Source organism: Pteropus medius, unplaced genomic scaffold (genome assembly GCF_902729225.1).
Source record: "Pteropus medius unplaced genomic scaffold, Ma_sr-lr_union100, whole genome shotgun sequence".
Taxonomy (NCBI): Eukaryota; Metazoa; Chordata; class Mammalia; order Chiroptera; family Pteropodidae; genus Pteropus; species Pteropus medius.
The window spans coordinates 14,151,459-14,164,636 of record NW_024354503.1 but is presented as its reverse complement, the minus strand read 5'-3'; positions in this window follow the sequence as shown (position 1 = coordinate 14,164,636).

The window sequence follows — 13,178 nt, the reverse complement described above, 5'->3', positions numbered from 1 at the left end:
TAACAAGTTTATTGGAAGGTTTTTTTTTTTTCAATTTATAAAGGACTGCACACTCGTTACAGAAAATTTGGAAAAGTGGAAAGAAAACAAAATCACCCACAGCATGCAGAGAAAACCACATTTTGATCTATTTCTACTTTATTTTCATAGTTTTGAATTTTGTTTGCTTATTTTACACATTGAAGTCAATAGTTATAGATATAATGCTGCATGCTGCTTGTTTTAGGTTATAATTATCATATGAGCATTTCCCCATGTGAATTTTAAATTCGTCACTAATATCATTTCTTTTGGCTGCAAATATGGCAGGGCTTGGTGCTACTGTTTGACTCCAGCCTTCCTTTAAGGTTGATAGGAACTTCTTTCTAATTTGTCGTTTCTAATAAGCTGTGGCTGGGAAACCACCCACCCGGCCTGTTAGAACTGTATGTAAAGTAAGAGCTGGTGGGATTTTGTGATCTTGCGGGAAGGCCTGAGGGGCTTTCCTCTGGAACCTTCGGATTTGAATTTTGTGACATATTCTTTCATCTCTCAAAGGCCCCCCCTCACTTATATTTTCAGTTCTTGACTGGGGCTTGAATAATTGAGACTATTAAATAATTGACTTCTTGATAAATGAAATACTACTGTACTAGTATAAAATGATAAAATCTGCTTTCTTCCCATTATAGAAAGTTTTCCATTAGAGAGGTAGAATAACGGTTAACGCAATTGGTAGGAGTTGCCTGCGTTCAGATCCCAGCCCTCCCACACCCTGGCTGGGTGACTTCGGGCAAGTTTCAGACTCTCTGTGCCTCAGTCCCCTGCATAATGGAATGATAATAGTAGGCACCTCACAGGGTTGTGGTGAGTAGTTAATGAATAAATCTGCCCGGCTGTCGCTTGGTAATCTCTAGTGAGTGTTCGCTATTATTATGGTTTACCTATGTAGAGAGAATTTTAAAGTTCTTTAAAAAACATTTTGACCTGCTCTTTAGGCTTTTGTTTTTTAAAGAGGCTCAGGAGCAAAAGGAAGAGGCAGATGAGGGCAAGTCCTGAAAAGAGGAAGAGCGAGGAGGAGGACAGAAAGAAACTGAGGGAGCTAAGCTGACACCTGGGCACCTCAGTCCCCAAAGCCGGAGAGTGAGCGCTGGTCTCAGGGTCCCTAGGCACTGACCAAACCGGGCCAGGAAGCAAGAGTTAAGGCGCAGCAAGGGAGGCTGAAACCGCAAACCAGAGCCTGAAGGATGAAGGGACTGGGGTCCGCTCCCCGTCTCCGCCTTTGCCCGGGGCCAAGGCCTAGGCCGTAGGGCAGTGCAGAGTCTGCAAATAAAGCCTGGAATTCGGGGCAGGGGTGGGGGAGGGAGGGCAGGTGGGGAGAGTCTAACTATAGAATTTGCAGTTTTCCTTGCAAGAGGTATGGCACAGTTACGTTCTGGTAACGGAAGCAAAATTAAAAATATGAGCAGGAAATAAAATTAATTTAAAAATATCTGAAAACATGTATTCTGTGGCTCGTTCAACTGGCCAAGCTTGGCTGGCTTGCTTTTCCTCAGACTGACTGATTAATAGGACAGAAATGAGGAGGTGTGAATTTATTTTGGACCTGGGTGGGGAGCCAGGGGGGTTGGCATCAGTCCACTTAGGCTAAATCTACATTTTAAAGTCCAGGAGGGGTGCCCACCTACTGAATATCCTGAGGAGTGGAGGAGTTGGAAGCAAGCATTCTGACTGAGCTCCCTCTCAGCAAGCTTCTAGAAGCAGTTTGGGTTTTCCCCTCTTTTAAAAGTATAGTCATGCAGGCCCAAAGGCAGCCCTGTGGGCTCTTGGGACCTTTTCCCGGCCATGATAATGACATAGAGCTGTCCCAAGAGGACAGAGAGTGGTGCAAGTTGTCCAGCCCTAAATGCTCCCTGGGACGAGGTGGAGGACAAGTCAGCACTCAGGAAAATAAAATAAAATCCCGCTGGGCTGTTTTCTTCACTGAGCATGGAGAATCATTTAGTGGCATGAAAGGTGGTTGAGAAGCAATAAATAATCTTCAAATGGGGAAAGGCTGCTGTCTGGGAGGTAGAGAGAGGGCCGCAGTGCAGAGCACTTTATCTGAGTTTAGATTCTAGAGAGGCTGATTTCTCCGTAGCCCAAGACATGGTTAATTAAAAACAAAGACTTCTTTAAGCCTGATCTAAGGCAGCCTCCCTGTCCTCTCTTTCACCCAGCAAATCCCCCATGTCCCACCCCTACCCCTCTTCTCCTTTTCCCGGAAAAGGCTGGGAACACCCTCAGAAATAAAATCATCTTAACGAGAGAAGACATGTTCTTGAAGAAATTTTGACTTATAGTTTACAACTTTATAAGCATTTCAGTAGAAAGATGTCCCACACTCAGGCACTGAATCAAGGGCACATAGTTGCAATGCTAGCATGGTCTTCTGTGTGATTATTTTTACAACATGTGCAATTAAATGCAGATTTTCTGTTGCCTGATTCTGACTGGACAGGGAGCTCTAGTGCTTCTGCGTCTCTCGGCACACATGCTCTGGCACACAGAGCCGCGCAAGGGCACACATTCAACAGGACAAAACCCACCCACAGCACGCACAAAAGTGGAAATCGCCTGAGACAAACACGTGCCTGCAGAAAAGCCGCCTTTCCCCAAACTTTTTTCATTAGAAACAGATCTGCTCTTCTTCTGTTACTTAATTTTGATGATTGAAATTTTCCTCAACCAACAGTGTAGAGACGATTACCTTTTTTTTTATATTCCAGAAATCTAGAAGAAAATCATGATTATAATAAGCTCAAATATTTCGTTATCGAGAGGAACTGATTGGGGTGTGTGTGTGTGTGCGTGTGTGTGTGCGCGCGCGCGCACATGAGGAGCATGAGGAGAACTCTGCAGAGATAAGGAGAAATGTGGTAGATCTAAAAAGATGCTTGAGGTAGTAGCAGTTGCCACCCTAGAGGAGAAGAAATGACAGAAGATGAACTGTGGAAATCTGGGGTACTCCAACAAGCCTTGTGAACTTGTGGACTTTTAGAAAATTCCATATTATCCGTTCTTCTGGGATGGCCCATGCTGTCTAGTACCGATTGGAAGCAACTTGCAGGAGAGAAAAGGTTGATTTTTAGACCTGTAACTCCCAACCCTTGCCCAACCCTGCATACTGTGGGCTCCACCAGGGGAGTTGCTATGTGCTTCCCCAGGTCAGTCAGTTTAAGAGGCAGTAAAGAAGGTCAGAGTCCACCTCACCTAAGCAGACAAGCAGGGTAGGTAGTGGAACAAGCCAGACCTCGAGTGACAGAAAGACCTAGACTTGAGTCCTGATGACCACTTTACTAGCAGCGTGACCTTGGGAAAATTCCTTGACTCCCTCAGCCTCCGTTTTCTCATCTGCAAATTGAGGCCAATAATCTCCATAATACGTGATTCTTGTGAGGCTACGAGGAGGCAGTGTAAGCACAGTGGCTGGTATGGAGTGGGTGCTCTGGAGACAGTGGCCCCATGCTCTCTTCTCCCACCAAGTCTTCCGTTCTGCTGTTGGAAATGGACTTTGGCAGAAGAAAGTCTTCATCCCCTTTTAGAAAGACACTCCACCTTTATATACTGCGTCTGCCTCCCTGACCTTCCCCTCAGCACTTAGAGCCAGAGTCTGCCACTCAGGTCCAGGGAGAATGTGGAGTAGGTTTCAGTAAGGGGAAGAGGGAGAAGTGAAATGCGATGCGTTAAGGCAGGAGGGGCTGGGCTGGGCATGGGAAACAAACTCCCACCTGCTTCCCAGTTTTGCTCAGAGGTTGCCCTGGGAACTGGACTTCACCCGTCTCCAAAATAGCTAGTCCAGATGCCTTCAGCCCCCAACTCCCCCGTGTGCAGACTCCCTCTTTCCTCTGGAGAGCTTCCTTTTTTTCTTCTTATGCTGTCTTTGACTGCCCTGAGCAGCCCCCACAGGAATAGTTCTGATGTTGTCCCTTACCAGTTGGAGCTTCCTCTTTGTATCTTGCCTAATTTCTCCTGGAGCCCCTAGGTACCCACACCCATGCATGGCTGTGCCAGCCCTGTGAGAAAGAGGCCAGAAGGAAGAGTCACCAGTTCCCAATGAGGGTGGAAAGTCACACGCAGGTGCTCGGGCTAGGTCTGTGGGATCGATGGCATTGATTTTGAAGTTGAAAGCTGCACTTTAGACATTGAAATTTAGCCCATTGTCACGTATTTTCAACTCATCTTCCTGCACAGAAAACTAAGTGGATGGAAAACACCCTTCCCACCCCTCCCCGAGACTTCTCTGAAGCTGAGTTTTTGACATGGACTTTCCTAGCTCAGTATCAAGCGTAGCTTCATTGAAGATCACCAAACTGCTATTTAGACATTTTAAAGATGCAATTTGAGTTCCAGGCGGGGGAAAGAGGTGGATAAAAGAGTTTATATGATAATGATATGGCTGTGGAAGCTGTCAAATAAAGTGCCTTTTCTCTGGTGAGCAGGCTATTTCTGGAGCTGTGCAAGGGTCGCTACACTTAGGGATATGTTTATCCTAATGGGAAGCAGGACTGAGCTAGGCCGCAGCTCTCTGCACAGCTTTTAAAGCCTCAAGATACCACAATGACATTTTTGGTGTCCAGAAGACGCATTTAGTTTGCCCTGGTCTTTTCTATGTGTGCTGACTTGGCTCTGACAGGGGCCAGAGAAAGGCAAGGAGAAGACTCACAGTGGAAGTGGGGGATAGTATGTCTGTCCAGTCATGCCCGCGAGGATGCTTTCAGATACAAGGAAGAGAAAAGTCAATGCAAACTGACTTAAACAGGAAGGAGTTTACAGTATGATCTAACAAGTAGCCCAGAGCCAGGTCTCCAGGTAGGGTAAGATCAGGGGGCTAACTCTGTTTTCCTGTAATCCTGCCTGCTCTGCCCTCTTCTAGTTCTTCCCCTTAGGCAGACTTCCCTCATGGCTGCAAAGTGGCTGCCAATACCAGATCTGGTGCTTGTTTCTTTGTTCATGTCCAGGGAAAAAGAGAGGAAATCTTTCTCCCTTAATCTGAACTGGTCAATTTAAAATACCACCTGGATTAATAGCAGCCACTTGACTGACATCCTGGGCTGATGGGCCTAACCAAGGGTTCTGAACCCAACACAAGCAAGGAGATTTGAGTCACCCTAACTGCTGAGATTGGATTCCCCTGAGACATAAGCATTACTGGAATGGGACGGGGAGAAGGCCTTGCTTGGCCTTTGTGAGCAAGGCAAGGGAACGGTGAGTTGGAAATAAATGCAGTTAAGTAACCAACAGTGGTTCTAGCCAGAAACGCAGGGGTCCTGCTCTATCAGAGCTCTGTCCTGGGCTGAGAGACTGTCAGTCTGGCGTTCCTGCCTCACAGAGCCGTCGGGGATCAAGAAAGATGATGGAAAAGTAAAAATGTGAAATAACACACACATATATAATGTAGAGTATATGTACATAAATAGTATTACTACTGAAGCCATGAACTTCACAAATGAATGACCACATACCTCGCTTTTCCCTCCTGTAAAATGGATGCAGTGATACTGACTTATCATTCCTTGCAGAGGGTATAGAAGTTTCGTGTATTAACTCCAGCGATTGTAGAGACCTGCTAGGCTACCTGCATTGAGCTTGTTTTCCCCCACATTGAAATGGTCACAACTCCAGCCACTTGGTACTCTCTCCCCGTCTCCTCATTCATCCCCGTCTCCTCATTCATCCCCGCCTGGGTTGGTTTTGGCAACATTCTCTTCAGAAGTATGAAAAACAAACTTCCCCAGAGCTGTCAGTCACTGCCCCACTCAACACATCGGGGGCTGGGCCTCCTGCATCTAAAACACAGCAGCACAGGACTTACAAGCAAGAATCCACTTTTTCCAGGAGCCCCCGGCATGGCTGTTCAGGGACAGTCACAGAGATAACACCCGGCTGTGAGCATGAGACGATATGGACAGGGACAAGGATGGAGCCTGCCGGCTAGGTCCCAGGACAGAGCAGCGCCGGCGACAGAAGGTGTGAGGAAAGTACTCTAGAGTGATGACAGAGGGAGAGAGGAGCGGGGTCTGCTGGTGGGGCGGCAGGAAAACACAGGTGGGCTTCCATGTCCTACAGTAGGACACTCTGCTACTTTTGTCACAGGTAAGACGAGACTCACCCGTAGCTGAAATAATGGCCATGGAGGCTGCAGCTTCCAGTCTTGAAGGCAGCCCCTGAGAAATGGACTTGATTATTTCCCTCAAATTTTGAGGCTCAGCCTCCATTTTCATGGAAGAAAAGTCAGTATTTCATTTTCCCCCAGATGCCAGCAGGCCAGGAACTCCTCTGTACAATCTTTCTTCTTCAGTAAGCCCCTGGGGAACTTGCTACTTGAGAAGAGCCTGGAGAAGTCAGAGAGCTCTGAGGCCCACCTCCTATCACCACAAGATGGCAACAGAGCTTTGTACGAGCTCCAGCTGAGGTGTGTGTGTCCAGCACTCCCTAAGGACTGGACTTCACATCTTTAACCCTGATGGTCTAAGTATTCCTTCGATATCTTCGGGTCAGGCTGAAAATTCATTTACTGGGAGCCTGGATATGTCTCTAGTCCTGTTTTGTGGCCTTGAACTCTGTTCCGATGTGCACCTATTCATTGGTTCTGATCCCTGTCCTTTAGTTCTTCCGATCCCTGTCCTAAAGCTCTCTGAGAGCGTGGGGGCAGGAAGACACAGTTTTACTCAGAGGACTTTAAAAAGGCCCCTGGGATGACAAGCCGAAGGTTGAAAACCTGTTAGACTATAGATGACTATGTATAAATTTAGTGCCATATATGGTGTGAATTTCCATTTTGGGAGAAGAGATTTAAAGTGGCTTTTCCACCTGGAAGCAATATTGCTTGAGTCATGCCTCCTCACTTCCAGTGCTCCCTCCAGCCCCCTTTCCTCCACTCTTTAGTACTCCTTTCCTATGGGCTACGCCCAGCCAAGGCAGGCCCACTGGGTGGCAGCTCTGGGAAGAGGTTTGGAGGCTGGAGTAGGAGAGTGGGGAGCTCACAACATCTCCCCACCACAGGATCCCGCTCGCCCCGCTCCCTTCACTGCTAGGGCACTCTTGTGAGCTGGCCAACTAGAATGTCCATTGAGGAATTCGTTCCCGTTATGCTGATCAAATAGTGCTTATCGTTCCAACTTGGCCCTGGAAGGCTGGGTGCCAAGGGAGGAAAGGACAAAACAGAGTAAGATGCTGTATCTTTTGGCTCTGTCTGGATAAAGGCTTATAAAGTAGATGCAAGGAGAGCAAGAATGCATGGACTGCACGAATGAATGGTGTGAATAAATAAATGGTATAAATAAACAAGTGAATGAGGGAATAGAAGTCCAGATGAAGACTGGCTGGCCCAACTGTGTGTGTTACCAGCATCCTCATGCCTCATAGATGGCACACGGCTTTGCCAATCCCCAGGAAGCAGCTGTTCGTAGATACCAAGGAGATCAACCCTTCGACAACAGGAAATCACCATGAGGAAGCCCTGACATGTCCTTTGCTTTGTGCCATCTCTGCCCTATTGGAGTTCCTGGAGAAAGGTTGGCTCCCTTATGTAAAAATGAGCATCTCTACCCATCAGAGGCATGGTTAGAGGCCCTCTGCATGCTGCCCAAAAGATAGACTTTGGGGGCAACTCTGGTCAAGGGCAAACATTAAACATATTTTTTATTAAGTGCAAAAACAATGCATGTATATATGTGTGTGTGTGTGTGTGTGTATGTATATATATATATATATATATATTTGATCTTCATTATTTACCAATTCTATATTAGTGAATTTACTAACTCAATAAAATTTGTTTGTAACCCACAAATCAATATATGTGGTGCTTTTGCAGCCAAGTTGTGGACACGGGCAGAGTGGCAAAAAATTTGAGTCACCTAATGGGCACATTCCTAGCTGAGGTGAAACAAGGTGACACTTATTCCAGCTCTCATGCTGTAAACAAGTACTGGCTTCCAGATCTATTTGGTGCCACATTTCTTCTTGCATTTTTGTGTTTTCTGTTGGTGATTTTGTTGTTTAAAATGGCTCCAGGTGTAGTGTTAAAAAAGCCGTCTAGTGTTCCTGAGCCAAAGAAGGCTGTGATGTGCCTTACAGGAAAAAAATACATGTGTTAGATAAGCTTCTTTCAGGCATGAGTTACAGAGCTGTTAGCTGTGGCTTCAATGTTAATGAATCAACAATGTACATTAAATAAGGTGTCTTAAACAGAAATACACATAAAAGGAAGTTATGTATTGATCAGCTGATGAAAATGCTGTGACCAGAGCCTTGTAGGAAACTAACTTTCTATTTCCCCTAGAAGCAATGGTTCAGTATTTTCTATTTCAGTATCTGTAGTGACTTTATAGAACATAACTACTGCAAATAACAAGACTCCACTATATATGTACATATACGTCTAGCCAGTGTGAACATTGAAGGAATGTAGATATAAGCAATAAAACACGTAGTCTCCTTTATCCATCTTTCCTTCTCCAATCCTGCTCCTCTCTCATAGGGAACCATGGCTAACAGTTTAGGATATATCCTCTCACATCTTTTTCTATTAATTTACAAACTACATACGTGTGTGTATAATTTTTATGAGAGTGTTCTATGAAAGGAATAGTGTGTGTTGTGTGTGTGTGTGTGTGTGTGTGTGTGTGTGTGTGTGTGTGTGTGTGTAGTTTTTGCCTTTTATCACCTAGACTAGGGTTGGCAAACTTTTTCTGTAAAAGGCCAGATAATAAATATTTTTGGCTTTGTGATCCATGTGGTCTCCGCCACCTCTACTCAACTCTGCCATTGTATCAAGAAATCGGCCATAGACAATATGTAAGTGAATGGGCATGGATGGCTGTGTTCCAATAAAATGTTATTTATAGACACCAAAGTTTGAGTTTCGTATAATCTTCATGTATCAGAAAATATTACTCCTCCTTTGATTTTATTTCAACCATTTAAAAATGTAAAAACCTTCCTTATCTTGTGGGCAGTATGAACACAGGCAAGGGGTTGGATTTGACTTGTAGCATTCAGTTTGCTGACCCCCGTTAATACATGTAGATCTACCTCAATGTTTTAATGGCTGCCCAGTATTCCATTGCATGAATTTACCTCAATTTATATAAATATTTCCTTGTTGATTGACATGTAGATTATTCCCAATATTTCACTTCAACAGATTGTGCTCGTACATACATTTTGAGGCATGTGTGTGAATATTTCTCCGGAGTAGAAATCTAGAATTGGACATTCTGGGTGAAAAGGTTGAAGAGTATGTGCATTTTGAATGTTGGTGCATTCTGAGAAGGCAAACTAATAATGAGGAAGGAGTTCTGGGGCAGGCTGGTGCTTTTTTCCTAGGTTGACTCTCTGTCCACAGCTCTGGGCTACCTTGCGAGTGGGAAGCGGTTCTTGCCCTGTCCCAGAGCAGAGCTTCAGCACCTAGGATATCCCAAATAAAATGCATAGAAGTCCCTCAAACATTCTGTTTCACGGCTGCCCTTATCACAGAAGTAGGTCAGGAGAGCGGCCTATTCTGTCCAACCCTGTGGAGATGCAGAGTAAGAAGTGGCCCAGAAATGGGCCTGTTCCGTTAAAGTGGGAGCCGGTGAAGCCCTTGGTGACAGTGGCCTTGGAGCGGAGCTTCCTGGGTCCTGCTCTCAGGGTTGGGCAGCCCAGGGGAGCCTGCACGTGGGACCACACCAAACAAATCAGCCTCTCATGGAGTGGCAGAGGGCTGAGGAAGAATGATTGTAGTCAAGGAGAGAAAGGAAAGACCAGCACTGGGAATTCTTGCTCAGGCACCAGGGTCAGGTGAGGCCATACATGAGAAGACGGCTCAACAAGTGAAACAGAGGCAGATGGGGGGTAAACTGGGAGGTTAGGACCGAAGCGGGGCACCAAAGGAGGACAGTGTAAGGGGTGCCCAACAGGGCTACAGATGAACACAAGCCAGAGGGCAGGGACTCACAGATAAGCCATTAAGAGAAGCACAAAGTGAATATATGGGTGTCCCTGTGAGAACTTCACCTGTGTAATGACAAGGAAATGGAGCAATTACTATATAGGGCATCAGAACAAGAGATTTCTTTTAACTTCTATATAGGCTGAGAAGGATGAAGCACCTGAGCTGGAGAACATAAACATTCAGGAGGGAGGAGAGGGTGTTTGACACCTAGTAGATAATCAATAATACTGACTCATTCAACAAACATATCAAACTGGGAGCCAAAAAGGGCTCTGGGCTCTGGGGATGCAGAAGTGACTCTGATACAATCCCTGCTCTCTGTGCCAATTTTCTGGGAAGGAGTGGGACAGATGTGCAGAGAAAGATTTTTTTTTTTCTAATAGACTATTTTATAGAGCACTTTTCAGTCCACAGCAAAACTGGAGAAAGGTACCGAGATTTTTCATATGCCCCCTGCTTGCGCTCATGCAGTCTCCCCCGTTAGCAACATTCCCCACAGAATGGTACACTGGTTACAACCGGTGAACCTACACTGACATATCATAATCCCCCAAAGTCCATGATTTACATTAAGGTTCACGCCTGATGTACAGTCCGTGGGTTTTGACAAACGTGTAATGACATGTATCCATCATTGTAATCTCATACAAAATAGCTACGCTGCCATAAAAATCCTCTGTGCTTGGCCTATTTATTCCTCCCCCTTCCCCCAGCCTCTGGCAACCACTGATCTTTTCACTATTTCTATAGTTTTGCCTTTTCCAAAATGTCATGTAGTTGGAATCATACAGTATATAACCTGTTTGGATTGGCTGATTTCACTTAGTAATATGCATTTGTTTCCTCCATATCTTTTCATGGCTTGAGAGCTCATTTCTTTTTAGCGCTCAATAATATTCCATTGTCTGGATGGGCCACAGTTTATATGTCCATTCATCTACTGAAGGACATCCTAGCTGCTTCCAAGTTTTGGCAATTATGACCAAAGCTGCTATAAACACCTATGTGCAGGTTTTTGTGTGGACGTAAGATTTTTACCCCTTTGGATAGAGGAAGGATTTTTTCAGGAGCTGCCCAGGAAATAAGAACGCTGTGTATATTGGCCAGAGGATGAGAGAGATGAGAGGGCCCTCCAGGCTGGAGAAACAGCGTGAGCTACGGCACAGGTGGCGAGTCGCTGGGAAGTGCACACAGGGTGGCGGGCAGGGTGTGGGATCACAGTCTTGATGAGCTCTGTGGCTAGGGGCACAGGTGGGGCACAGGCCATAGAAGTCCTTGTCACGATGGCCGAAGGAATTTGGACTTTATCCTCACCCGATGAGATGAGGAGCCATTTGAGGGTTTAGGGTGACCGACCATCCCAGTTTGCTCAGGGTCTTTCTTGATTTTAACAGTAAACGACTTGCATCCCAGGAAAATTCCATGTTGGGCAGACCAGGGTGGTTGGTCACCCTAGTTTTAAGCAGGAAAGTAATATGTTCAGATTTGCTCAAAAACAAACAAACAAACAAGCAAACAAAAAAAACAACTTTTGATTGTAAGAATAATTTTAGATTCAGAAAAAAGTTGCAAAGATACTACAGACGGTTCAGTATACCCTTTACCCAGTTTTCCCAGTTGTTGACATTTTCCATATATATGTCAACACTGCAAGATTTATGTTGATACATTACTATTAACTAGACGTCAGATTCTATTTGGATTTCCCCAATTTTTCTACTACTGTTTTTTTTTTTTCTGTTCCAGGGTCCAATTCTAGAGTCTCACATTTAGCAGTTTTGTTTATAGAAAGATAAATGTGACTGCGGTATGCAGAGTGGGCTGGCAAGGCCCAAGTCTGGAAGCCAGGGGACCCAAGAGGAAGCTCAGACAGGAGCCTGATAGGAGATGTTGAGGGCAGGCATTCCAGCTGTCGCAGAAGGGGAGAGAGAAGGGTTATATGGACCCAGAAGTTTAAGCAGCTGGACTCGCTGGAACTTCAAGATTGACATTTGTTGATGAATCGGTTTGATAAAGTGAAGGTGCGATGTTACCATGTGTTGCTTGCTCTTACATTTTACCCAGTAATCTATGTGGCAGATAATTACTGAGCACCTACCAGGTGGCGGGCACTGATGCTCTCTGACCAAGTGGCTATAGTTTCCACTTGCCACCCTCTCACATCTCTAGTTCTAGCCTGATTTTCACATTGCACAGCCTCCACTAGCTTCCGCTGACTTTTTGAGTATGCTAAAATAGAACCCTACTCCTGAAAAGAAGTTCAACACAATCTATCCTCACTACTGCCAAGAATATGTATTTCCAATTTCCAGTGGAAGCTCAAATGTCCCTTTGTAATAAACTGGCCTCTGAGCACTAAGTTTGAGGAAGTCACCACAAATTGGGACTACACTTAGGGGACCGACTGCCACATTGCCCAGCGAGAGGTGTGGGGGGGAAGGCAGGTATGAAGTGGTGATAGAGCTTGAGACCAGGGAGTCTGGATGCACCTTCCCTTGGGGTGCAGCCCAGGGTTAAGAAAAAAATTCAGAGAAATCCTGGTTGGCATGTTTCTAGTCCAGATGGAAGAAAAATGGGACAAACTGCTAATGGGTTCCAAAACCAACACGGGAGAAGTGCCTGCTGCCAGCAAATTTGAGGTATGTTGGCACGTGCAGCAGAAGAGAAATGTATTCACCCTGTTGGAAAGGGGAAGACAAGAAGACGGACGGCGAAATGCCAGCTCTGAAAGGAACGGCTCCTTCCAAATGACAGAGCAAGACTGGCGTGAGTCAGGAGGAAGGGGCTCAGACAGCCAGGCGACAGGCATCTTGAGAGGTAGGGCTCGTGGCTTGTCAGCCTGACTCCCCTCAGCTGTGCCGTCAGCCACTTGGCCTGCCATTCTGAACCAGTTAGCGGAGGGAGCCTGTCCACACATTCTTTCTTACCCCGGCCCCTCCTTCGTGATGCTCCCCTCTCCTGAAGGGGCCCCTCCTCTTCTATCCTCTGCATAATCACACTCTATCCATCTTTGGGGGGCAATCGTCACCTCAGAGCACGTCTCTGCATATGCTTCCTACATTTTGGCTATCACCTGCATTTCAAATACCACATTATAAAGGGAGAAGCTAGAAAACTTGCATCTCTAGACTCCTGTGCCATTACTGTATACGAGATATCCACATGAGAATTGGGTTGGAGGCAGTGCCCCCTTCAGAAGAACCACAAGGGAGTAGCAGAG